Genomic DNA, 25,752 nt, shown 5'->3' with positions numbered 1-25,752 from the left:
TTATAAAGCTGTTTTATGAATGTTCTGTAATATATATGTTGGACACGGTAGTTTAATTGAATGATATCCAAAAAGGTAATAATTTGATTAATTTGACATGGCTAGTTGTAATTTTATGTGTATTAATAACACATGTGTATTCCGTGAAATGGTAGAGATGATGTTCATGAGATGCTTATCTGTTTATTCATATAATATGTTGCGTTGTGATTGAGTAAAATGGTTTTGAGTAAGTTTTTCTTGTCTGAAAAGTTATTCTGAGTCAGTGTTTATGGGAGTTGTATGCAGTTGTGATGTCTATCGATGTGGTTGTTGTGCCTCGGGTGGTGATCCGGGCACGATATTTAGTGTTGTGATGCGGGTATTTTCGCACTGCGGTGTGGCTGTTGGTGGCGGTGTTGTGATGCCGTCACCGGTTGTGGTGGAGTAGGCGGGATGATTATGATACAAGTTTTAGAAAGTGCATACCAGTTATACATAGATTGTTGTTTTGTTTGCTGTTGTTCTTTGTGAGTTTTGGTTGAACATGTAGACAGTTGTCTTGCTTATTGATGTTTTCTTTACCAGGTTAAGTTAAGAATGAGGTAGAGTATGATATGAAATAGAGTTGAATATGTTTTCGTTGTTGTCATGGTATAGTGATGTTCTATTGATGGGACACGGTTGTGAGAGGTTGTTACAGTAATTTTGATCTTGTTCTAGATAAGGCTTTAGTGGACATGGTAATGGAAAATGATTCGTGGAACATGTGTTGTAATGATCTGAAAGCGGCAGGTAGTTCATAATCTTTTGTTGGGACAAAGGAGTGTAGGGTGTTGGGGGAATTAGTGTCATATTAAGTTATGTATGAGTTTTGCGGTAATGAAGGAAAGAACTTGAGGATCTAGTGTGAGTATAAGTAACGAGTGTGGATCGGGAGTTATGCTTCTGGAAGATAAGTGCTTTACATAGCGAGGTATGTTGGTTTGCAGTGATAATGGAGAGTTAGTATGGTGATTTTGCTACGAGCCTTATGGTATAGGTTAGGGGTGTGCGATTGATTTGAAGTATGAGAACTGTTGAAGTAAGAGAGCCTTGAGAAATAGGAGTGATTATGGAAATGAGGTTATAGGCAGTTATCTTTGACATATGGTGGTGATGAGGATAATGAGATAATATAGCTAAGGGTTTAGTATTAGTGAGTTACGAGGACGTAACATTTGTCTTAAGAGGAGTAGGATGCAATAAAAGAGAGTTTCATGGTGGTGCATGCGGTAATATAATTGGAAGTAGAGTGTTAGCGTAGCGTAAAGGGGGGATTTGTTTTGTGGACAATACTTATAAAAGGCCATGGCCGTACTTGTAGTAGTGTGATGCTTCGGAGTATGAGAATATTTTATATAGTGTTGACAGTTGGAGGATGATGTTATGAGTCTGAGTAAACTTCGAGGACGAAGTTCCTTTTAAGGGTGGTAGAATGTAACATTCCGTTTGATGTCTATGAGTGTCTTGCTATTGGATTTGATAGTGGATAATATTATGGAGCTAGCAGCGTTAGAGGATGGTAGTTGGTTATGTATGGAGTTAGTGTCGTGTGAGATATATATATGTGGTAGATACGATATCGTGAGCCATGTTGTGGAGGTAGGAATAGTTGGTGGAGTTGGCGTTATGAGTTCATGTTTGGGTTGGAGTTTCGTTTTGAGTTCTTAGTCACGTTGTTGTGTCTTGATCGAGTTAGTATGTTTGTTTTAGAGTATGGGTTGAACTTCGGGGACGAAGTTCTTTTTAAGGAGGGAAGACTGTAATACTCTGTATTTATAAGTCTTGGGGGTACTCTATCGAGTAGGCCTTACTCGTCGAGTAAGGGTAAGTTGCGAAATAAAATAGTTTCGACTGTTGGGTACTCGATCGAGTAGTCAGGGTACTGATCGAGTAAGGTACTCGATCGAGTACCTTGGGTACTCGATCGAGTGTCCGGTTTTACGGGGAGGTTTCTCGGGTTTTGTTAATTATGCGATTAAGGTATTTAAACATATTCGTCATTGTTTTAATTCACTTTTACAAAACCTAAAACCCTGTTTAAGAGAGAAAGCACCACTTTGTCTTCCTAATCGCATTCTTAGCAATTCCGGAGTTCGGACGGTGGTTCTTGTTGTTTTTCGTGTCGTTGGATTCCTTGCGTCGAGGGTAAGCTTTTAATATAGTTTTTATAATGTTTTGTTAAGATTGATGAAACCCTAATTTAGGAATTGGGGGTTTTTATGAGTAGTATTTGAATGGTAGCATCTATGTGTTGTATGGTAGGAGGAGAATTCGTAGAGGAGCCGTTTTGATACAAATTGTAGATACCGTCTGCGTGTTGTGCTTTCCAGGTAGGATTTCCTACTCAGTATTAGTCCCATAATGGGATGTTGGTGATGTGCTGTAGTTAGTTGTTTGATATGATGATTGTGATTGTGATTGTGATTGTGATTGCTGTTGATGGTTCTCGAGATGCGTTCTCGGCTGAGTGGGGTCACTTGCGGGAGTGACTTCACGCCCTAGTTTCGCCCTTCGTGGAACCCGTCACGAAAGGGGATGTGCACATTAATGGGACAGGGTTATCGCTCGTACGATGAGCGGGGCTTAGGTGGGAACGGCCGCGTCCCCATCGCGGCGGTCTGGTCCAAAGGGATGGACGGTCGATTGAGATGTTGGGAATTGGTTGGTGGTGTGTGTGTGTGTGTGTGATTCAGTCAATTTTGCTGTTTATCTTATTGTTGATATATGTATTGAATTGTGTGATTAGTACTGACCCGTTTAAATGTTTTAAAAACTGTGGTGATCCATTCGGGGGTGGTGAGCAGTTGCTTGGCAGGTATATCTTGGATACGCGTGGGATCTAGCTGGGGATGGAGTCATCACATATCAGAGTCTTTAGACTTCCGCTGTGTTTATTAGAACAGTTCCTTTCAGTTGGTTTATAGTTTGAGAACAGTTGTATTTTGCTTACAGTTGGTTTTGTAATGTAATCACTTAAACTTATTTAATATAGTATGTTTCTTCATTGTCTTATGATTATCATGCCTCGGGTAACCGAGATGGTAGCATCATTATACCTGAGTGGTCCTGGTAAGGCACTTGGAGTATGGGGGTGTTACATTTACTCAATCTTGTTCCATGTTTGATTATCATCAACTTCGGTAAACATACAATTTGATCCCATGTTGAGAATGTTTCGGGAGTCTTTATATAGACCATTTCAAAATTGTTGTACCAAGAACCACTCGCTAAGTCCATGATGAGGACATGAGCGGCAAGTTCCCTTGAATCGCTCCCAAGCCTCATACAAAGATTCTTCGTCCCTTTGTTTTAACCCGGTGATTAGGGCTCTTAGCATGTTAGTCTTTTTCAGAGGATAAAACGTTTTGTAGAAAGCAAGTGCCAATTTCTTCCAAGAGTCAATACCAAGAGTAGCCTTACCAAGGCTCTTTAACCATTGTTTCGTGGTACCAATCAAAGATAAAGGAAATAAGACCCATCAAATTTGGTCTTGAGTAACTCCGATTTGAGAAATCGCATCACAATAGTCACAAAAAGTTTCCATGTGAGAATGAGGGTCTTCACTAAGCATACCCCCTAATTGGCTTCTTTCGACTAATTGGATAAATGCGGATTTTGCAATAAGATTACCGGTTAAATGTTGTGGTGTGGGAGTACCATTTGGTAGGTTCTCCTCGGTTGGTACGGAATGTGATGAAAATTTAGGCATTGTGGGTTGATTTTATGGTTGCTTTTGTGTTGGGTTATCCTCTCCTTCTCTTACAAAAGGGTTGATGAACTCAATTTTATTTGGTTGAATACCCACAATCTCACGAATACCTCCCAAAGTATTTCTAGCAAGTCTTGTATTGTTGGTCAAAGTTCTTTCGATTTCAAGATCAATGGGTAACAAGTTACCTTGTGATCTCCTAGACATGCAAAATATCAAACAACTCGAAAAAAATTAGAACAAACCTTGAGGATTTTTACTTCCCCAAGGCAAAGAAAGACACAACTAAGTACAATCAACTTAAATAAAATTAAGTTAACACCGGTCCCCGGCAACGGCGCCATTTTTGGTTCGTCGGTTTTGTTACTCATCGTCAAAAGTTACCTAGACCAAAACAATATTTATAACTTCACAAACTACTCTACTATTAGTAAAGAGGTAAGTAAAGGTCGGATCCCAAGGGACGGGTATTGATGTAGAATTTTCGATTGCAAATGGTTGTGTCTAAGGGTGTCACAATTTGGGTTGAGGTAGGAGATCAATTAAGCTAAAAAGCAATGTAAATAAAACAAGCAAGATGATTAAAATGTTATGTAAACAATTTATTAAAAGCACTAGGGTGTCATGGGTTCATAGGGGATTCATGGGATTTGATCATACAAACATATTTTCTACTAGATGCAAGCAATTATTATTGTGATGGGATCAAGTTAGTGTATATCTTACAATCCCTAGGAAGGTTTGGGTCCCGGAGCCGAATCGATTAGATTGTACAACACCTACAAGTAGACTTAATCCTCCCTATCCAACTGTATGCATGGTCTAATGAGACTCGAGTTGGTTTATGTCTTACAAGTCTCATTGAAAAGGTCAGTGATGGGTAAAAAATGCAAGGATTCATAGGCTCGCATTTCATCAAACATAACATGTGCATAAGTTGAAATCACAACAAGCAAGCAAATTAATTATGAAAACATATTAGATTAAGCATGAATCAATCCCCATGTTGGTTTCCCCTAATTCCCCATTAATCCTAGTTAAGGAAACTACTCACTCATTATCAAGTTTAACATGCTAACAAGGTTGTCAATCATACTAGCAAGGCAAAACATGATGAACAAATAAAAATGATTAACAATAATTAAAAAGGATTAAGATAGAATTATACCTAAAGAAGATTCCAAATAATAAAGCAAAGAATAATAGAAGTACTTGATGATTGAAGGAAGGTTGTCAATCCTCCAAATAAACCCCAAATAATCTTCAATTACCCAAAATAAATGGTGAACAATAGAGAAATTAAGCAAAGATTAAGAAATGAGATTTGTATTAATGCTAAATTAACAGTTGATTACAATATTAAGATGAGATTAAGAATGCATAAGAAGAACATGATAATCCAATTAGTACAATGGGGTATTTATCCTAAGGATTAGGTACATAAATTAGGGTTACTAAGGACTTAAATGACGATTAAGACCCTTAAGAAAAGTTGAGGAAGTGCTCCTCTCGAAGGAGATGCACATATCCGTCTTCATAGTCTTCAAGAAATACGCTCGTCCCGAGCGGCTTGGCTGAGGGACGGTTTGCACTGGAGGGGAATCTGAGTGGATAGGGGAAGGCGACGCTCGGCTCATCAGGTACCAAGACGAGCGTCTTGGCCACGGGACGCTCGGATTGTGGCAAGGCTGGACGCTCATCCCGAGCAGTGCGATGCTCGGATTGCTAGGCAGTCACTTCTTCTTCTTTTCTTTCTTCAACAATCCTCAAGGATCTTGTTGGAGATGCAAGGATCCTTTCATCATTGCCCAATTTACTGTATTATCTACATAGGCCTTCTAGCATTGTCTTCCTTTTGATGCTTGGTCATTGAATTCGATCAATTTATCTTCATTTTGACATGAAAATGCAAGGTTCTTACTCCTTTCCTACCAAGGGATCAAAACCTCAAAGAGTATGCAAAACGAAAGACTAAAGATAGTAAATGACCCAATTATGCACTAAAAAGCATAGGAACGAGGCTAATTCGGGGACTAAATATGCTCAAATATGAGTCACGTCAATATATATATATATATATATATATATATATATATATATATATATATATATATATATATATAGAGAGAGAGAGAGAGAGAGAGAGAGAGAGAGAGAGAGAGAGAGATAGGGAGAGAGAGAGAGGCCGCCGTTAATTATGGCAAGGCGACCGACCTCACCAAATTCTTTTATTAACTTGGGCGGATTTGGGCTAAAAATTTGGAGTTATTCCTAATTTTTCATTTGGCCCAAATATTTTCTCTATCAAAAATAGACAATCAAGAGCCCAAATACTTACTCATATCTCTCTCTCTCTCTGCCTCTCTCTCGCTCTCTAAAAATATAACATACGAACACAACATCGTGATATCTTGTTTTCCAAAATTCGAATCAACATTAATAATTGCACCGATTTCTTGTAAAATTGTTCGTAGATTTCATCAAAACAACATACAACAACGTCATTCAAGCAATTTCAGAAGAAGATTTCGATTAATTTCCAAGTAATTCGAATCAAGCAATTTGTTGTTAGTATTTATTCCTACTCAACCCCGCGGTTGACTGTGTATTCGTGAACACCTGCGGTGAACCGTTTTATGGGGAGCAGATTTGACAGGTACTAAAGATTAGCTGACTCGGGAGCATTGGGATGAGAGCTCGACTTAGACCATAGTTGAAGTCTAGATCACATAGAACAATTATATCACTTTATTTATTTTCGCTGCGAGTTTTAATTATTTTATATAAAGTTTTAGTTAGCTAAATTTGTAATAAACATGTAATCGCTAAGTTTTAATTTAAAGTACTTTGGTATTGTTGTACTTTGTTATTCACTACCTCGGGAAACCGAGATGGTAACAGTCCTATTTATTTGGGAATGTCTAGCTAAAGGCTCCTGAAAAAATGGTGGTGTTACAAATCATCTACATTTCATATGAGATATGGTTAAGCATGATACCTAAATTGTAGCTTGTTTCGATAGTAAACATGTGTTGTCTCTTCCTGCATGATCACGAGAACAAAGGGTTTGTGGCTCCTGATGTTGTTTATTAAAGAAAAGAGGATTATTTCTTAAAGACAGAGTGGGAGAAAATGTATAAGAGCCACAAACTGAGAATAAGACGTAGGAAGATGTTCCTTCTTGGTCAAAATCAGTAATTATTTCTTCGAAACCTGAAGTGGACATGAGTCATGTTATTTTTGAAAGTAACAAATCTGTAACTTATTAAGATGCTTTATCTAGTTTCAACTCCGTCATAGTCTGAACTTAACATAAACATTAAGATATTTCCATAACTTGGTTGATTGGTGGTAAGAGGTTTACACCAATTGCAACGCTTCGTTAAATTCGGATTTAATAATATTATTTGACTGTTGGATTTTAAAATCATCTTGCATGAGTTTTGTAAATTGCAACTATCCTAAGGTAGGATAGGAACTTAAGAAAAAATCTTTAGTAAAAGTCAAGGAGTTGAATGGTATGTTTCATTCATGTAATAAACTTTTCTCAATTTGTCGAGTAGTTTTGTTTATACATGAAGTTTAGTGGGAGTAGGGTCGTATAATTAGTCTTATTTTTGAATGACATATTGATTACTGTGAGTGATGAAAGAATTAGGAGAAGAATAATACATCTCTAAGATATCTGGTTCGATGGATATTAGAATAAAGTTAATATTCTTATGTTAATAAGAATCTTAACAAGATTCAAAAGTATTGAACATGAAGAAATTGAATCCATTTGCTTCCGCTGGGGATTAATTCATTACGCTAAGATGTATTACCATTCTTAAACCTTGTATACTTGGAGTATGACGAGATGTTACAAATCGTATCTTTGAGAGAACTCTCTATATAGCCACATAGTTCATTAGTTAGTACTCAGGAAGTACAAAAGTTATGAAGCTATGCATTTAGAAATGAGATGGATTTATGTACAAGAAGTTACACAAAAACCATATTATAAACTCATAAGGATGGTTAGAGAACCATCTTGGCTATATTATTTAAGGAGGGTATCTGCTAGAAACTTCCTAGGTATTTGAACAATGAGATACACACAACGGAAATTGAGTACACTTGCAGTAATGAGATATGCGAGAAGGAGGGGATGATGTTAGGATTAGGTTTTGTGAATTGGAGGAACTATGGTAGTTCGTTCCAATAACCGAAGGTCCTTCCCTACTCGTTGTAAGGATAGTGGGAGCTATTATAAGGCAAGAGAGCCTATGTCTAGATTGGATCTAGACACGTACACAAAAGTTTTATAATAAAGATTATACATAACGAAGGGAAAAAGTATATAGTAAGGTTAGGAAAGTGCAAAGTATTGCTAAGACTTACTAACCAAAGCCTTCTCATAGGCTTAGCATGATAAGTCATGTCATATCAATTGAATTGAGATGATCAACAATATACAAAATTAAAAATGAATTAAAGATTATGTAGTAATTGATATTGTATCAATTTTACATATGTGATAATGCATTCATCATTTGAGTTTTATTATAAACTCTTTTATTACTTTGTTACATCCAAATAAGATTGTAGGGACAATATTGAAACCTAGTAAAGTGAATTGGATTAACATAGTATTGGCCCCTAGTTACTTATATGAGGTCACGTCTCCAAATGACTAGAGTGTGATGCGATTGATGGCAAGTTTAAGTGCCATAGAGTCATAAGAGTTGACTAGTCGATCATATAGGCAGACTGTATGGGACACTTTGTCGGGCAGTGACCGCTTATAGAGTTCTCGTAATTTTTATAAAGCCTGGTCATGGAAAGAGCTACTATAGTATTCTTATGAGTCGATTCTTTGAATAAAGACCGTTCGCCCAAGTTGGCACAGTGTCTGATTGGCTTTGATTTATGCTCTACGACTGTCGTAACTGAAGTCAAATGGGTATCCTTTGGGTCATGATGAACTGTGGCTATACGAAGGGAATAGTGCGATAGGAATTGTCCACCCCCTTGTCAAGGTTATCTAAAATCTCAGGGCCACTCGAGGAGTAGTGAACTGAAAATGCGTGGCCACACTCGGAAGTTATCTACGGCAGATAATTCCGGTCAAACAGTTACTCTTCAGATCGAGTAAACCACTCTAGATATGATCACATGCAAGTATGACCTGTGAGACACCTTGCATTGAGTGGGAGATGATGTAATAGGACAAGAGAATTGGTGATGCACACTTGTCTCGGACAAGTGTGAGATTGTTGGAGTATTTGTCCTCAACAATAATGCGATCACATATTAAATCTCATAACAAGAATATAAAAAAGGATGATTCAATATATTGTCAATTGATCAACATTAATCGGTAACGATTGACTGACCAGAGTTTGACGTTACTGTCGTTTGACGGTGGTGATCAGTTGATCCTTTAAGGTTACACCTATAGGACAATACCCTTAAATGATAAGTTAATTAATTGTGTGTCGATACAGATTAACTAAACCCTTAAATAGAACAAGTTTTATCAATGAGTGAGAGTTATATATCTTATTTTAAGTTGATTAAATAAGATTCAATTTGGTAATTAATATGTTATATTACTAAAATTGATTAATGTTTATGAAACATTTGAGATAAGAGTAATTAGTTAATCATAATTGCAAAATGTTATAGATTATATTGACTAGACTTAACATGACCCATTTTATATACATGTAATTGTGAATTACTAGTAAATTTGATAAATATAATTTATTTGATATAAAATGATATTGAATTTGTTAAATATGCATTATAATATCAAATAACATGTTATATGTAACATGACCTACCAAATTACAAATGACAAATTACAAAGATAAAATGGAGGTCTATTTTATGTATGAAAACCGGTTGGATTAGGGTTTAGTGGGTGATGATTTTGTCATTAGTTTATTATATGCTTAAGACATCATCATTACACCATAAGCATGCCTAAAAACTCTAGGACCTACTCTATCTTATGGGTAAGAACATAAAGAATTATGAGAAGAGAAATTACCCTTCCCCATGAGTAGTAAAAACCGGCCCCCCTCTCGCATTAAAGGTTAGAAGAAGTTCTCATCTTTATAATTATTATTCTCATGTTTTTGTGAAAAACATATATCTTTATCTCTCTACATAAAAATTGTTTTATGCATAAAAAATTATTCATAAATTCTAATATTCACATAAGATTACTATGGTAGTAATACAACTAATATTAGAATTAATATTTAAGGTTAACTAATTTTATTACCTAGTTAGTAATATGATTAGTGTTATGGGAATGTCTTGGGTGAATCACTAAGGAGGTATTCTACATTTGAATGCTTGAAGGTTTTTGGAGGATCATCCAAAAATGGCATTAGCTCAAGATCTAAATTTGGAAGGAGTCCAAATCTAGTGCCTTAAATCCGTCACAAATGTATGTAAGAAAATCGTTTTCTCCTTAATTTTGATTAAAACATCTTGCATGAAACTAGATCCACTAGTATATAAATTATGAGTAATTTATAAAATGATTAGATGAGTCTAATAGGGGTATATGAACCTAACAATATCTCACATGATTCATGTAGTTAGTTGTATATAGACTAGAATTCATGCATAGTCACTAATGATCACACCTCATTTTTTTTACACTAGAAATAGTGCTTAAATCGGTTTGGGGAGGTTTGATCATAGGTGAGAACATGAATCATTTAATGTAGTTTAGATTGCATTCATTTGTTATATATGTCATATAGAATTGCACTTAGTTAGAGCATGCATTCACTCATATCATTGCATTTAATTCCATAAATTCTAAAATCCAAAAACATGTATTTCTTTTTTTTTTTCATTCCTACTCCTACATGTACATTGAGGACAATTCCAAAATAAAGTGGGGGATGAGAATTTATATTCCAAAATACAAAAGAATTGAAAATTTTCGAAAAAACCCAAAAATATGTTCTTTAATTTCATGAAAACAAAATCCATAAAAATTTGAAAATTTCAAAAACCAAAAAGATGTTCTTTAATTTAGTAGTGTATAATTGTATATACTTGTGTTCTTGTTCTCTTCTCACATAGATACAACACTACATTAGATGCATTATCGAGGGAATGTGAAGGCTGCTTGGTATGATCGTTCTAATCCCTATTTCCCTTCCATTTCTTTTCATTATTCATATGAGGAGGATGGGCTTACATGTCAAGGAGGATGTTGTGCATTTTATTATGGCGGTTTGTGTACCTATTTGTTGTTAGGAGTTTCCATTAACTTTATATGGCATAATAGTTGATAGAAGCATATGCATTAGAGTTGTGTATATGTTAGTTACATCATGGCATGTAGTTGCATGGTTAGAAAATTTTGTGAAAATGCCTATTTAGGAAGCTTGACAAGTGTGTATATAAGGCCCTCGTAGATAATATTTCTCCTTGAGACTCTATTTCCTGGAACACCCTCAAGACACCCTAGGATGTGTCATACTAGTATCTTTTGACGCTTGGACTAAGGCCTAGTCAAGAGTACCTTGTGGTGTGATAACTCCATGGCTACCGTTTATTCCAAGGTGACCCTTGATGCCATACAATCGTTCTTTCATCAATAACATCATGTTTTGCCAAATACAAAGGAAATGGGCACAAAAATCTCCAAATTGAGTTCAAGTACGAAAATGAAAATCAAAAAGTTTGCACAAAAATGCATCAATGAAAAGAGGAGTAAAAATAGATTCCTAAGCTTCAATAAAAGTGCCCTTGCTAAAAAATGGGGTTACTTTGAAAATGTTCAAAAAGAATGCAAAAGAAATTGCTAAGTATCAAAATTGCCAAAACATCAAAAATGGAAAAGAAATGTTCTCAAAATCCAAATACCGCAAGAAATTGGGGGGAAACAAATCAAAAGCAAACTAGCATTATGAAACTCATACACTTTGAATACCATTTTATCCATTGATCTTATTTGTTGCATGGTGGAAAGGGGACGACCCTTCTTCTTGTCTAGGCAAGAGGGGGAATTCCGTGATCCTACAGTGTTTTCTAACACCATAGAGACTTGGTTCTGGACAAAAGCATTTAGCAATTGTGAACAAAGGTAATCTAGTTTAACACAACTTCGAGGTGACTTGTTTGTATCCTCTTCGACTTAGTAACTAGGAGAACCAATATCTATGATGGAGTGTGTACCCTTAAATTGCTTCCCTTGTAGATGATTTCCACCAATTAGATGAGGAAAGTGGCCATTCTTTTGTAGATGCATCCATTACTTGTTTTGTGTGCTTAATGCTTGGATGTATCACCATTTTGGCAAGCCCCACCTTGCCTTGCAAGAGGTCCTCTTACCTCATGGATGCCTTGTTGTGAGTTGAAGGGGCGGACTGAGACCCGCTAATTATCTCACATCAGTTATATTATTATTAAGATAGTTTAAATAAAGGTCTAGTTCTATTCACCTCTTTACTCGAGACGAGCAAAGTTTCGGTTTGTTGATGTTTGATGTGACTCATATTTACGCACATCTAATCCCCTAACTAGCCTAGTTCCTATGCTTTTTAGGTGTATTAGGGTCGTTTCTTGTCTTTAGCTTCCTATTATGCATGTTATATGAGGTTTGGTGTCCTTGGTATGAGAGGAGCACTAACCTTGACTAAACGGAGTAAAACGAAGCTAAATTGTTAAACATATAATGACCAAGCACCAAAGAGGAGACTAGCATTAAAGGCCTACGTCAATAAAGCAAGGAATGTGCAATAACAAAGGAACCCCACGATCCGTTGACGATCCCCACGGATCACAAGGGAGTAAAGCAAAGACAAGAAGGGAAGCCCTTCAGGCCGGGGGTCCAAGCTCAGGATGGGCGCCTCCAAGCCAGGACGAGTGGATTGTTATGCAGCAAGCTTTTCTTCTCAATGGGGAGTCGTGCGTGTCCTTGAGGGACTTTCAAGCTAGGACGTGCATGGCCTTGCGGGACTTGCAAGACACCAATCTTCTCCTAAGGTTAATCGTCATTTAAGCCCTTTGTAACCCTAATTCTTGTACTTAATTTTTAGTATAAATACCTCATTGTACTACCTAGCTAATTACCAAGTTTTCTTAGATAAAACCAAGTTTTCTTAGATTAAATCAAGCTCTCTTAGATTAGATTAGGAGTAGATTAGAAGAGATTATCCTTTAATCTTTCCTAAATTATTATTCAAGCTTTATTGGGTAATTGAAGATTATTGAGTTATTATTTGGAGAATTGACATCTCTTCATCAATCAATCATGTTTTCTTCTATTATTCTTTCCTTTCCATTTTTTCATCTTAAGTTTGGTATAATTCCTTTACTCTTTACTCTTTATTGCTTATTTCTTAACTCTTTTGTCATATTTACACTTTTTGTGATGATTCACACCATTGATAACATGTCTTCCATGATAATAAGTGAGTAGTTACTTAACTAGGATTAGTGGGAGATTAGGGGTGTAACACCCCCATACTCCAAGTGCCTTTCCAGGACCACTTAAGGTATGAGAATGCTACCATCTCGATTACCCGAGGCAATGATAATCAAATGGACAATAACAAAACGTACTTAAATAGTAATAAAGTTTAAGTGATACAACCAAATCCCAAAACTGATAAAAGAAAATACAAATGTTCTCGAAAACTGTCAAACTACTAAACAACTGAAAAATAACTAGTTTATGACACAACGGAAGACTCTACAACACGTGATGACTCCATCCCAGCTATCCCTCGCGTAAGCCATCATACCTGCTCAACAACTGCTCACCATCCACGAATGGATCACCACAGTTTTTAAAACAATTAACGGGGTCAGTACTGATTACATAAAACCACAGCTGCAAAGAAACAGTATTACAAACAACTCAATCAGCACAACTCCATCTCATCCCCACACATCTGACTACACACTGAAGTGTGTAGCCCTACCACAGTACCCATCGCAACAAATACTCCTCGCCACCAGTGGGGGACCGCAACCGTTCCTACCTAAGCCATGTTCATTAATGTGCACATCCCTTCTATGCTTGCATACTTTCTTAGGATGTTCATGATCTATGAAACCTTCGGGTTGCACCATGTACAACTCTTCCTCCAAATAACCGTTTAAGAAGGCGGTTTTCACATCCATTTGCCAAATTTCATAGTCATGAAATGCGGCAATCGCTAAGATTATCCGAATGGAACGTAACATGACTACGGGTGCAAAAATTTCATCATAATGCAATCCGTGCACTTGAGTGAAACCTTTGGCCACAAGTAGTGCCTTATAGGTATCTGGTTGCGCGTCTACAGAATGCTTTATTTTGTAAAGTCATTTACACTGTAGAGGTTGTACCTTATTAGGTAAATCAACTAGATCCCATACGTTATTCTCACACATGGAGTCCATCTCGGATTGCATGGCTTCGAGCCATAGCTTTGAGTCGGAACAGGCCATATCACCTTTATAGGTAGCGGGTTCATTACTCTCAAGGAGTAAAACGTCATTCTCCTCGACCATACCAATGTATCTGTCCAGAGGATTAGAGACTCTACCCGACCTCCTAGGTTCCTCAGGAATATGAACCGTGTCATCAGTTGGAGGAACAACTTCCTCCATCCGTTCCTCGGTTGTTGTTCTGGAATCTCCGACAGCTCGAAGGTTCTATTACTTGTCTTGTTCTCGAGAAATTCTTTCTCTAAGAACGTCGCACTAGCCGCAACAAAAACTCGATGTTCGGTAAGCGAATAGAAGTAATGACCAAATGTTCCTTTTGGATAACCTATAAAGTATGTCTTGACCGATCGCGAGCCGAGCTTATCCTCGTGTCTCCACTTGACATATGCCTCGCAGCCCCAAACCCGAATAAAGGACAAGTTAGGGACCGTTCCCTTCCACATTTCATATGGAGTCTTGTGGATAGCTTTAGTCGGACTTCGGTTAAGTATAAGAGCACCTGACAAAAGAGCAAAACCCCATAATGAATCAGGCACTACCGTGTGACTCATCATGGATCAAACCATATCAAGTAAGGTTCGATTTCTCCGTTCGGACACACCATTTAATTGAGGTGTTCCAGGTGGAGTTAACTGCAAAACGATTCCACAGTCTTTAAGGTGTTGATCAAACTCATTTGAAAGATATTCGCCATATCGATCTGAACGGAGTGCTTTAACCTTTCTACCCAGTTGGTTTTCAACCCTATTCGGGTATTCCTTGAATTTCTCAAAGGACTCACTTTTATGCTTCATTAAGTAGACATATCCGTATCTACTTAAATCGTCCGTGAAAGTGATAAAATATGTATAGCCATCTCTAGCGGTAATTGACATAGGTCCACAAACATCAGTATGTATGAGTCCTAATAGGTCACTAGAGCGTATTCCAACACCTTTGAAGGAAATTCAAGTCATTTTGCCAATGAGACATGATTCACACGTGCCATATGTAGAAAATTCGAATGCGGGAATAGTCCCATTATCGACGAGTTTCTTCACGCGTTTCTCATTTATGTGTCCCATTCGACAATGCCATAGATAGGTTTGATCTTTGTTACCAACCTTTAATTTCTTATTATTCACATGTAATATTTCCGTGGTTTGATCTAAGATGTAAATTCCATTCATGGAAACTGCTTTGCCATAAATCATTTCATTAAAAAGAAAATACAGGTATTATCCTTTATTGAAAATGTGAAACCGTCTATATCGAGTACGGAAATAGAAATAATGTTCTTAGATAAACTGGGTACATAGTAACAGTTATATAAAATAACTCAAAACCACTAGGGAGTTGGATTACATATGTTCCCTTCGAGACTGCAGCAACTCGTGCTCCATTCCCGACTCGCAGGTCCACATCACCCTTTTCGAGAGGTATGATGTTCTTTAGGTCCTGCAAATTATTACATAGATGAGAACCACAACCAGTATCAAGTACCCAAGTTCCGAAACTTGTATGGTTAATCTCAATCATATGAATATAAGATGACATACCAACAGGAACGACGCGGCCTGCTTTGATGTCCTCACGGTACACGGGACAATTCCTCCTCCAATGTCCAGTCTTGTGACAATGGTAGCACTCAATGTCACCGCCCTTGCTCTTTGCCTTCCCCTGTGAGCCACTAGTCTCACCGGGCCCACTCTTACCGTTTCCTGGCTTCTAAAACTTCGGCTCACCTACAGCTAGGTCGCCATGAGTCTTGCCCTTACCTTTACCCTTGTTGAAAATCGTGAGAACATCCTGCTTCACAGTCCCACTCAATTTCATATCCTTCTCGGTCTGTACGAGAAGGGAGTATAGCTCATGAGGACTCTTTTTCAAGTCATTCATGTAGTAGTTCGCCCTGAAAAGGGCAAAACCATCGTGAAGAGAATGAAGCATTCGGTCTATGACAATGCTCTCACTGATTTTACAATCAAGTGCCTCCAGCTTCTCGACATTCTCAATCATGTGAAGAATGTGTGGGCGAACCGGTTGGCCCTTCTGGAGTTTCGCATCAAAGAAGCGACAGGTATGCTCATAAGTAACGATTCTCAGTGCCTTTGAGAACTCATTAGTGAGCGTGGTGAAAATCTTGTTTGCACCCTGAGCAATGAAGCGTCTCTGCAAATTGGTTTCAATTGCAATAATGAGTACGTTCTTTATCACACCCGCTTCCATAACGAAGTCACTATAAGCGAGTGACTCGTTGAATCCTGCATTGGGGTCTGGGTTGACCGGTATTGGCTCAATTAAGTACTTGAGCTTACCGTCAGCAATGGCAGCATTTCATCGGTCTGTTTCGTGTTCACAATTAAATAGATGTGGTCGTTGGGTCACATCCGAATCAAAACACAATCTATAGCTTCACAAACAACTCTACAATTAGTAAAGAGGCAAGTAAAGGTCGGATCCCAAGGGACGGGAATTGAGATGAGATTTCTATTGAAACTAGCGGTGTCTTAGGGGTGTCACAATTTGGGTTGACGTAGAAGGTCACTAACTAGAATAGCAAAGAAAGTAAATAAGTAAGATGAATTAAAAGGGTTGTAAACAATTGATAAAAAGCACTAGGGTGTCATGGGGTCATAGGGGAATCATGGGAATTGATCATACAAACATGTTCTCAAATTATAAGCAAACAATTATTGTTGTGATGGATTGAGTTGGGTTATATCTTACAATCCTAGGAAAGTTTGGTTCCCGGAGCCGAATCGATTAGATTGTACAACACCTACAAGTCGACTTAGTCTTCCCTACTCAACAACATGCATGGTCTAATGAGACTCGAGTTGGTTTATGTCTTACAAGTCTCATTGAAAAGATAGGTGATGGATAAAAAATGCAAGGATTCATAGGCTCACATTTCATCAAACATAACTTGTGCATGAGTTGAGATCAAAACAAGCAAGCAAATAAACCATGAAAGCATATTAATTTAAGCATGAATCATTCCCCATGTTGGTTTCCCCTAATTACCCATTAACCCTAGCTAGGTCACTACTCAGTCATTATCCTGTTGATCATGCTAGCAAGGTTGTCAATCATACCAACAAAAGGAAACATGATGAATATATGAAAGTAATTAACAATAATTAAAGAGGGATTAAGAGAATTATACCTACTAATGATTCCAATAATAAAGCAAAGAATAAGAGAAGTACTTGATGCTTGATTGAGAGGTTGTCAATCTCCCAATAATAACCCAAATAATCTTCAATTACCCAAAATAAAGGATGAACAAAAGAGAGATTAAGGAAATAAAACTTGTATTAGAACTTCATTAATTATTGATTACAATACTAAAGAGAGATTTGATTGATATTAACTACTCTAAGAATTGATAAGAAGAACATGCTCTTCTAATTAGACTAATGGGGTATTTATAGTGGAAATTAGGGGGATGCATTAGGGTTAACTAAGGGCTAAACTAGTAATTACACTTTTTAGATTGAGCAGGGAGGAGCCGGTATTTTTCGAAGGAACGTCTTCTTTCTTTGTAGCTTGGAGAAGACGAAATTGCCCTGTTCTGGAATCCGTGCGTTTTGGAGTCGGGACGGGCGGATTGTGGCGGTGGAACACGGGCGTCCTTGGAGGAATCCGGGCGGATTCAGGTGGCTGCTAACCCGGGCGTCTTTGGAGGAAAACGCACGGATTGTGCTTGTGGAGGACGGGCGGATTGTGGAGAAACCGCACAGAATGTACCTCAGCAACATTTCTTTTTCTTTTCTTCCCTTTTCTTCATAAAATCCTTGGGGATTTCCTTCGGGACTCAAGGATCCTTTCTCAACATTGCTCATCTACTATAATATGTACAAAGGCCTTCTAATCTTGCCTCTCCTAATGCTTGGTCATTGGATTCGATCAATTTAGTCTCGTTTTGCCATGAAAATGCAAGTTTCTTACTCCTTTCCTACCAAGGGATCAAAATCTCAAAGAATATGCAAAACAAAGAACTAAAGATAATAAATGCCCCAAATATGCACTAAAAAGCATGGTAACAAGGCTAATTCAGGGGCTAAATATGCGCTAATTATGGTCACATCAAATATTCCCAAACCGAACCTTTGCTCGTCCCGAGTAAAGAGGTGACAAAGACTAGGACCATTATTTAAACTAACCTAATAACATAGCCGATATGAGACAATTAGCGAGTCTCACTCCGCCCCTTCAACTCACAATAAGACAACCATGAGGTAGGATGCCTTCTTGCAAGGCAAGGTGGGTCTTGCCAAAATGGCGACACATCCAAACATTAAGCAGACAAAATCAAATAATGGATGCATCTACAAAAGGAATAGCCACTTCCTCATCATGTGGCGGAGGCAACTAAAAGAGAGCAAATTTAAGAGCATATAATCCTTCACAAATACTAGTTCAACAAATTACTAAGGGTAAGAGGATGGCACTAAATCACCTCCAAATGGTGTTAAACTAGACTACTTTCGTCCTCAATTTCCAAATGCTTTCGTCAAGAGCAATCGGATGGTGGTGGAATGATGATCCCTATGATGCTAGTAGCATATGACATGATAAGTCTCAAATTCTCTACAAAAGTAAAGGTCATGGATCGTCCCAAGCTCGACAAAGTGGCTTAACAAAAGGCTTTTTTGGGAATGAAATGCTCAAATCTTTATAAACAAGGGTGGATACGACTAGTATTCAAAATTGTCCTCATTTCACTTTCGCATTTCAAAAATTTTAAGATGGGGTTTGTCCCTTCCGGGCTAGTGTCCTTTGCTTTCGCCAAACGTTTATTAGGCAACCGGTTAACCTCTAGACAATAGTTTTCGGGGTTATAGTCACTCTGTCTCTGGGCGGCCGAATTCACAACCGTGTGGGGGCCGAATTCAATGGATCCCGCTCCAAAGCACATCGAAGTGGTACGCCTCCATTAAAATAATTAAATTTCTCAACATTTCAACATTTCCTAACATTTGAGGTTTCCTTGGCAATAAATTACTTCCACATGACAAAATTATTTGAAATGAGCACTTCAAGCTTATTGATAGAAAGTATTTTTGGGTTGCCTTACCACAAGGTCAATCAAGGTCACCTAGACAAGTTAACCAAGTCCACATCGCATCACGGGGTTGGATAGGTGACTCACATGCAAACCCTTGACTAGGCTTTGGGTCATGGGTCAAAAGAGACTAGTATGACACAATCTAGGGTGTTTTACAACCATTCTAGTAGGCAAAGTTTTAAGTTGAAAAAGTATTTGTAATGGCTTAGTTGCTCTTGTCAAAGTTCTCAATTAGGCACTTTTCAAAATGTTTTATCTAAATGCAACTACATGCAATGGTGCAACTAATATATACATACTAATGCAAGTGATTCTATCAACTAATATGACATATAAACTAAATGCAAGTCCTAAATTCACATTGTTATACCGCATCAATCAAAATAAAGCCACATAGTCATTAACATAAAGAGGAAAAAGGAGATTGGAAAGATCATACCATGCGGTCTTCATGATCCTCATGTCTCGGATGTGGCGTAGTCAATCAATGTGAACAAGGATAGAACAAACACAATATATACAATATAACTACACTACAAAAGGAATAAACATGTTTTTGGGTTTTTCAATTTTCAAATTTTTATGGTTTTTCGAAATTTTTCATTTTTTTTGGATTTTTGAATAAAAGTTAAGTTAGAATTCCCCGTCCCCACACTAATATGGGCATTGTCCTCAATGGCCAAAATGATGGGAAATTATGCAAACATGATGCATGATTTCTACACTAAATGCAAGCTACACTAGTCTACACTACATGATGCATGGTTTTTATTTATGACGGAGAGGATAATTTAGATTACCTCCCGTTGTGTATGCATTAACTTCCCCAAACCGATCTAGACTTTATTGCTAATGTCCAAGGATGGGTGTAGTTCATGCACACACTATGCAATGCATGAAACTAATTTGTCATTTTGGATTTTGAAAGTGGGAACAATAAAATGAGAACACCTCAAAAAGTACCAAGGTGTGAGTCCTCAATGGTGCTAGGACTATTCCAACAATGATCAAGAAAAATAAATAAATAGAACAAAGAGAGAAATAGACAAACCTTGAGAGGGTAGGAGCCTCCAAAGCTTGCTAATCTTCCATCATATCATCACTATCATCATCTTCCTCATTAGAAGTGGTCCCATTGCCACTTCCCTCTTCACTTGCTTCTTCACCTTCTTCTTCACCTTGCTCATCACCCTCTTCTCCTTCTTCACTAGCTTCTTCATCAATGTTATCATCAACTTCTTCATTACCAACAACCTCATTATCACCCGGAACAACCCTAGATGCAATCGGAAATAGGACTTCCGTATCCGCCCAACTAGGCAAAGGACATGATGAGTCAAGTAGTCCTTGCCTAGCTAAGTGTAATAGGGGTGGATATTGAGCTAAGTAAGCATTTTTCCGATCCTCAAAGGCTTGCTTGTGCGTTGCTTGCATGAGAAGAGTCAAATAATCATTTCCTGCTTCAACACCTTCCGGCTTGAACTCTTGGTACTCAAAAGGGTAAGGTGGTGTGACAATGGAAGAGGAGGGTATTTCAACTTCACCCTTTTGTTGTTGGATAATATACTCGGCCTCTTTTGAAAGGGGAAGTAGATAATTGGTCTGGTGGACACTCAATCGACAAATCTTTGAAGGCAAAGTGAAAGAACTAGCCTCACTAGTGAGCCATCCATACTTGGTGTCAAGAGGGTTATGGGCAACCCACTTGTACTTGTGTATCATAGTATGCAAATCAACGAGATGACCACCTTCTTTCGCCTCATACTTGTTATCTTTGTTGAAGTTAGGATCAAAGTATTTAGCTAGGATAGTGACTAGGCCTCCATTCACAATAACGGTAGTGCCTTTATTCCCACAATAAATATTTAACCATCTATCCACAAAGAGCCTTAGAAAGTTAAAAGGCTTGGTGAATTTCGTACCAACGTTCAAAGCCGACTCAAGAAGAACAAAATCGAGTTTGGTGAAATGGTTGGTGTCTTTTCTTGCATTGATGGTGTTCCCTACGACCTTGTGCCATACTCGTATGCCCGGATGGTGGACTAAAAGAGCACGACTCGCATGAAAGTCTTCAAATTTCCTTCTGGAAATCGCCTCTCAAAGAGGGTCGGGGTCATATTTGCCAACATTCTTAAAATAACTCGGTTCATCACTAAGATCCAAAGCTTCACCCAATTCCTTAAAGGAGATGCGCCTACTAACATTAGCTTGACGAAACTCGAGTTTCTCCATAGTCTCAACTTTGTTAAGTTTTAAAGAACTCAAAAATTCTAAGGTAAGGGAGGGGTATGTCAATTCTTTTGATTCAAACAATTTCTCTAACCCCATGGCTTTGAAAAAGGTTCTAGTTTGCTCAAGGACACTCAACTTATTTAAGGTATCTTCACAAATAAACTTGGTTGATTGAAATGATTTTCTAGAAAACTTAGCAAAAGTGTCCCTATGGGTTTTGGAAATGAAAATTACCTCCGGATAGTTTGCAAGTTGATCAATTTCCGGAGTAGTAGATGTTGCTGCACCCATGGGAGGTTGTTGTTGTTGTTGCACTTCCAAGTTTGGGTTTGCTACCACCATAGCCAATGCTTTCTTTGCTAGAAGAGTCTTTTGCCTTAATGAAAGTGTCTTTGCCTTTGGTGCCTTTGCCTTTGTTGCCTTTGTTGCCTTTGTTGCTCCTTTAGTCCTTGCCATTGATGAATTAACCAAGAAAGAGTGAAAAATCTTCAATTTCTAGTGCACCCAAATCGATTTAAAGATGAAAGGCTTTGCCTTTCTGAATTCAAAAATCGACTCAAAGGTTGAAGATTTTGTGCTTGGTTTTGATTTTTATTGAAAAAGGAGTGATTGATTTGTTATTAAAAGGGTGTTTTGATTTGATTTTGGTGAATGTAGTTGAGGAATTTTGTTTTTGTGATGGAGAGGATGAGGTTTTTGAGGGTTTTGAGTAGTGTTATGAATGAAGGAATGAAGAAATGAATGTGGGAGGGGTTTTATAAAGCCCAAAAAAATTTGAACTGCAGGGGCAATCCGTGCGGATTCTGCTCGGTACGGGCGGATTCTGCCTTTTCTGGGCTGGGAAAAACTCGCCTAAAGACGGGCGTCTTTAAGGGAAGATGCTCGGATTTGCAGACAAGGGACGGGCGTCTTCTGTAGAAGACGGGCGGATTTCAATCCAGAAATTTTTCTTGTTTTCCTCAGCCAAGAAGACGAGCGTCTTCCTTTCAGGACGGGCGGCTTTTTGAAGACGGGCGGATTAGGATGTAGGACGCCCGGATTCGCTGACAGTCAAAAATTTCAAAACTTCAGCTCATTTCAGGACGTGCGTCTTCTACCCAACACGCCCGGATTGCTTGAAAACGGGCGGATTCTCCTGAATCCGCTCGGATTCGACCCCTTTGTACCCGGATTCAGTTCCATCCGTGTACAACGCATATCTCTTGTTATTCTTCCATTCTTCTTCATATCTTGTGTTCTTTATTGTGGGGGCACTATTAAGGCATGGATAGCCTAGGCAATTGCCATCCCCACACTAAGCTAAAGCACTACACATTAATTGAAATTATTAATCCCTCCCTCACTTCTCTCAAACATGATAATTATCTTGATCGTTGTATAAAAATCCAAAAATAACAAAAATGCAATACAAGAATTGAAATACAAGTTAGGGAGTTAGAAATATTTACAAATGGTGGTTTAGGGAAGACTCCACCAAACTCTCATTCTTGATGAGATGTCAGGGGGGCATGTTCAAGGTGTTGTTGATGTTGCTCAACACCTTGAAAAAGTAATCAAAAGCTTGTTCATTATCATGGTAGAGGTCTTTAATAGACCTTGGCCCTTGTTGTCGGTCTTGATCGATATCATTACCAATGTAGGGATTAAAAATCCCTTCAAATTCGTCGTCCCAAAGACCACAAACTTCATTAAGTTGATCATTGAAAATCTCTTGATTTGATGGAGACAACTCTTCCAATTTCTTCTCTTGGCCAATGAGGCCATCCTCTTCTTCTCTGCTTGATTTTGATGAGCTTTGCAAGCTCTCATTGTCACAATTCACTTGTTCTTTGAATGGAGCATCTTCAATTTTCTTCTTCCGTTGGAGTTCCGACTTCTTCCTATCATCCTTCCGACTACAATGATCGATCATAAAACACGGTTCATGTAAATGGGGAGCTCTCATAGTCTTGTCAAGATTAAAAGTTATACTCTCATCTCCCACTTCTAGAGTGAGCTCACCATGTTTTACATCAATCACCGCACCCGCGGTGTGTAAGATGGGACTTCCAAGAATGATTGGAATGTTGGAGTCTTCCTCCATATCAACAATGACAAAGTCCACCGGGATGAAAAACTTCCCAATTCGCACGGGGACATCTTCCCATATCCCTAATGGAGTCTTCGTCGATCTATCGGCCATTTGGAGTGTGATATTGGTGCATTTAAGCTCTCCCATCCCCAACCTTTTACTTACCGAGTACGGCATAACACTCACACTAGCCCCTAGATCACATGAGGCTTTGTTGATCGTGGTGTCGCCAATGGTACACGGTATTGAGAAGCTTCCCAGATCCTTTAGTTTTAGTGGTGAACTCCCTTGAAGTATTGCACTACTCACCTTAGTGAAGGCGATAGTCTCAAGTTTCCGGATCGACTTCTTCTTTGTGAGGATGTCTTTCATGTATTTCGCATAGGCCGGCACGTGATTGATTAATTCCGTGAAAGGAATTGAGACTTCCAAATTCTTCACAATTTCCATAAACTTTGCAAGTTGGTCATCAAATTTGGGCTTGGCTTGACGACTTGGAAAAGGAAGTCTAATCACAATGGGCTCCTTCTCCTTGACCTTGTCTTCATTTTTCTTTGAAATTTCTTCTTTTGATGATTCTCCATCTTTGGAGTTTTGCACAATTTCTTCCTTATCACTAGCTTCCACAACTTTATCCTCAACTTGCTTCTTCGGTGCTTCATACCTTGTACCACTTCTCAAGTGAATGGCATTAACCGTTTCATGTCTTGGGGGATTACTTTGAGATGGTAATTTCCCCTTTTGTCTTTGTGAGCTTGAAGATGCTAGTTGAGTCAATTGTGTTTCCAACATCTTGGTGTGAGCTAGAATGTTGTTGATGGTGGTTTCCTTTGCTTGACTATCTTTTTGTATTTGAGTGAAAAACTCTTGTTGATTCTTTTGCATTTGGAGGACCGCTTTTTGAACATCAAAACCTTGGTCATTTTGGTGATTGTATGGATTTTGATTTTGGTAACCTTGGTTTTGATTGTAAAAGGGTCTTTGATTTTGGTTTCTCATGGGAGGTGGGGTGTAAGTTGTTTGAGGATTTTGAACATTTTGGCTTTTGTATGAGAGATTTGGATGAAACTTGGTGTTTTCATTGTAATAATTGGAATAAGGGGTACCACTCTTGTATGCTTGGAAAGCATTTACTTGTTCATTTGTTCCCCTACATTCACTTTGGTCATGTCCCAAAGTTCCACAATTCTCACATATCCCACTTGGGATTGATGAGGATGCCGTCATGGCATTAACATGATGCTTTGGTGATTTTGAGGCTTCTTCAAGTCTAGCCATAGCCCGTTCAAACTTCAAATTGATTGTGTCAATGTGAGCACTAAGTTGAGCACCCAATTGAGTAACGGAGTCCACTTCATGCCTTCCTCCTCTAGTAGCCTTGTGAGGTCTACTATATTGTGAGTTATGGACCGCCATTTCCTCAATCTTGTTCCATGTTTGATTGTCATCAACTTCGGTGAACATTCCATTTGATCCCATGTTGAGAATGTTCCTTGAATCTTCATATAAACCGTTCCAAAATTGTTGTACCAAGAACCATTCGCTAAGTCCATGGTGAGGACATGAGCGACAAATTCCCTTAAACCGCTCCCAAGCTTCATACAAAGATTCTTCATCCCTTTGCTTAAAACCCGTAATTTGAGCTCTTAGCATGTTAGTCTTTTCCGGTGGGTAGAACCTTTTGTAAAAATCTAGAGCCAACTTCTTCCAAGAATCTATTCCGAGAGTGGCCTTATCAAGGCCCTTCAACCATTGTTTCGCGGTGCCAATTAGATAAAAGGGAAATAAGACCCATCGAATTTGGTCTTGAGTTACATCGGTTTGAGAAATCGCATCACAATAGTCACAAAAGGTTTCCATATGAGAATGAGGGTCTTCACTAGGCATCCCCCAAATTGGCTCCTTTCGACTAATTGGATAAAGGTGGATTTGGCAATAAAATTTCCGGTTAGATGTTGTGGTGTGGGAGTACCATTGGGTAGGTTCTCCTCGGTGGATACGGAATGCGATGAAAATTTAGGCATTGTAGGTTGATTTTGTGGGGTATTTTGTGATGGGTTCTCCTCACCTTCTCTTGCAAAAGGGTTGATGAACTCAATATTTGGTTGAACAACCTCACTAATACCTCTCAAATTCCTCCTAGCAAATCTCCTATTGTTTGTCAAGGTTCTTTCAATTTTACAGTCAAAAGGTAACAAATCACCTTGT

The 25,752-nt window shown here is 38.3% G+C and overlaps 2 non-coding genes across 2 annotated transcripts; both read left to right on the top strand.

Moving 5' to 3' along the window:
• The first annotated feature begins 3,254 nt into the window (after positions 1–3,254).
• On the top strand, positions 3,255–3,361 carry LOC141640096 (small nucleolar RNA R71). Its single transcript, XR_012542842.1, has one exon. It is a non-coding gene; the product is annotated as a small nucleolar RNA R71 (small nucleolar RNA).
• A 21,729-nt stretch (positions 3,362–25,090) lies between these two features.
• LOC141640078 (small nucleolar RNA R71) lies at positions 25,091–25,197 on the top strand. Its single transcript, XR_012542824.1, has one exon. It is a non-coding gene; the product is annotated as a small nucleolar RNA R71 (small nucleolar RNA).
• The last annotated feature ends 555 nt before the right edge of the window (positions 25,198–25,752 follow it).

The sequence above is a fragment of the Silene latifolia genome, unplaced genomic scaffold (genome assembly GCF_048544455.1).
Source record: "Silene latifolia isolate original U9 population unplaced genomic scaffold, ASM4854445v1 scaffold_70, whole genome shotgun sequence".
Taxonomy (NCBI): domain Eukaryota; kingdom Viridiplantae; phylum Streptophyta; class Magnoliopsida; order Caryophyllales; family Caryophyllaceae; genus Silene; species Silene latifolia.
This window is presented reverse-complemented; position numbering and strand designations above follow the sequence as displayed.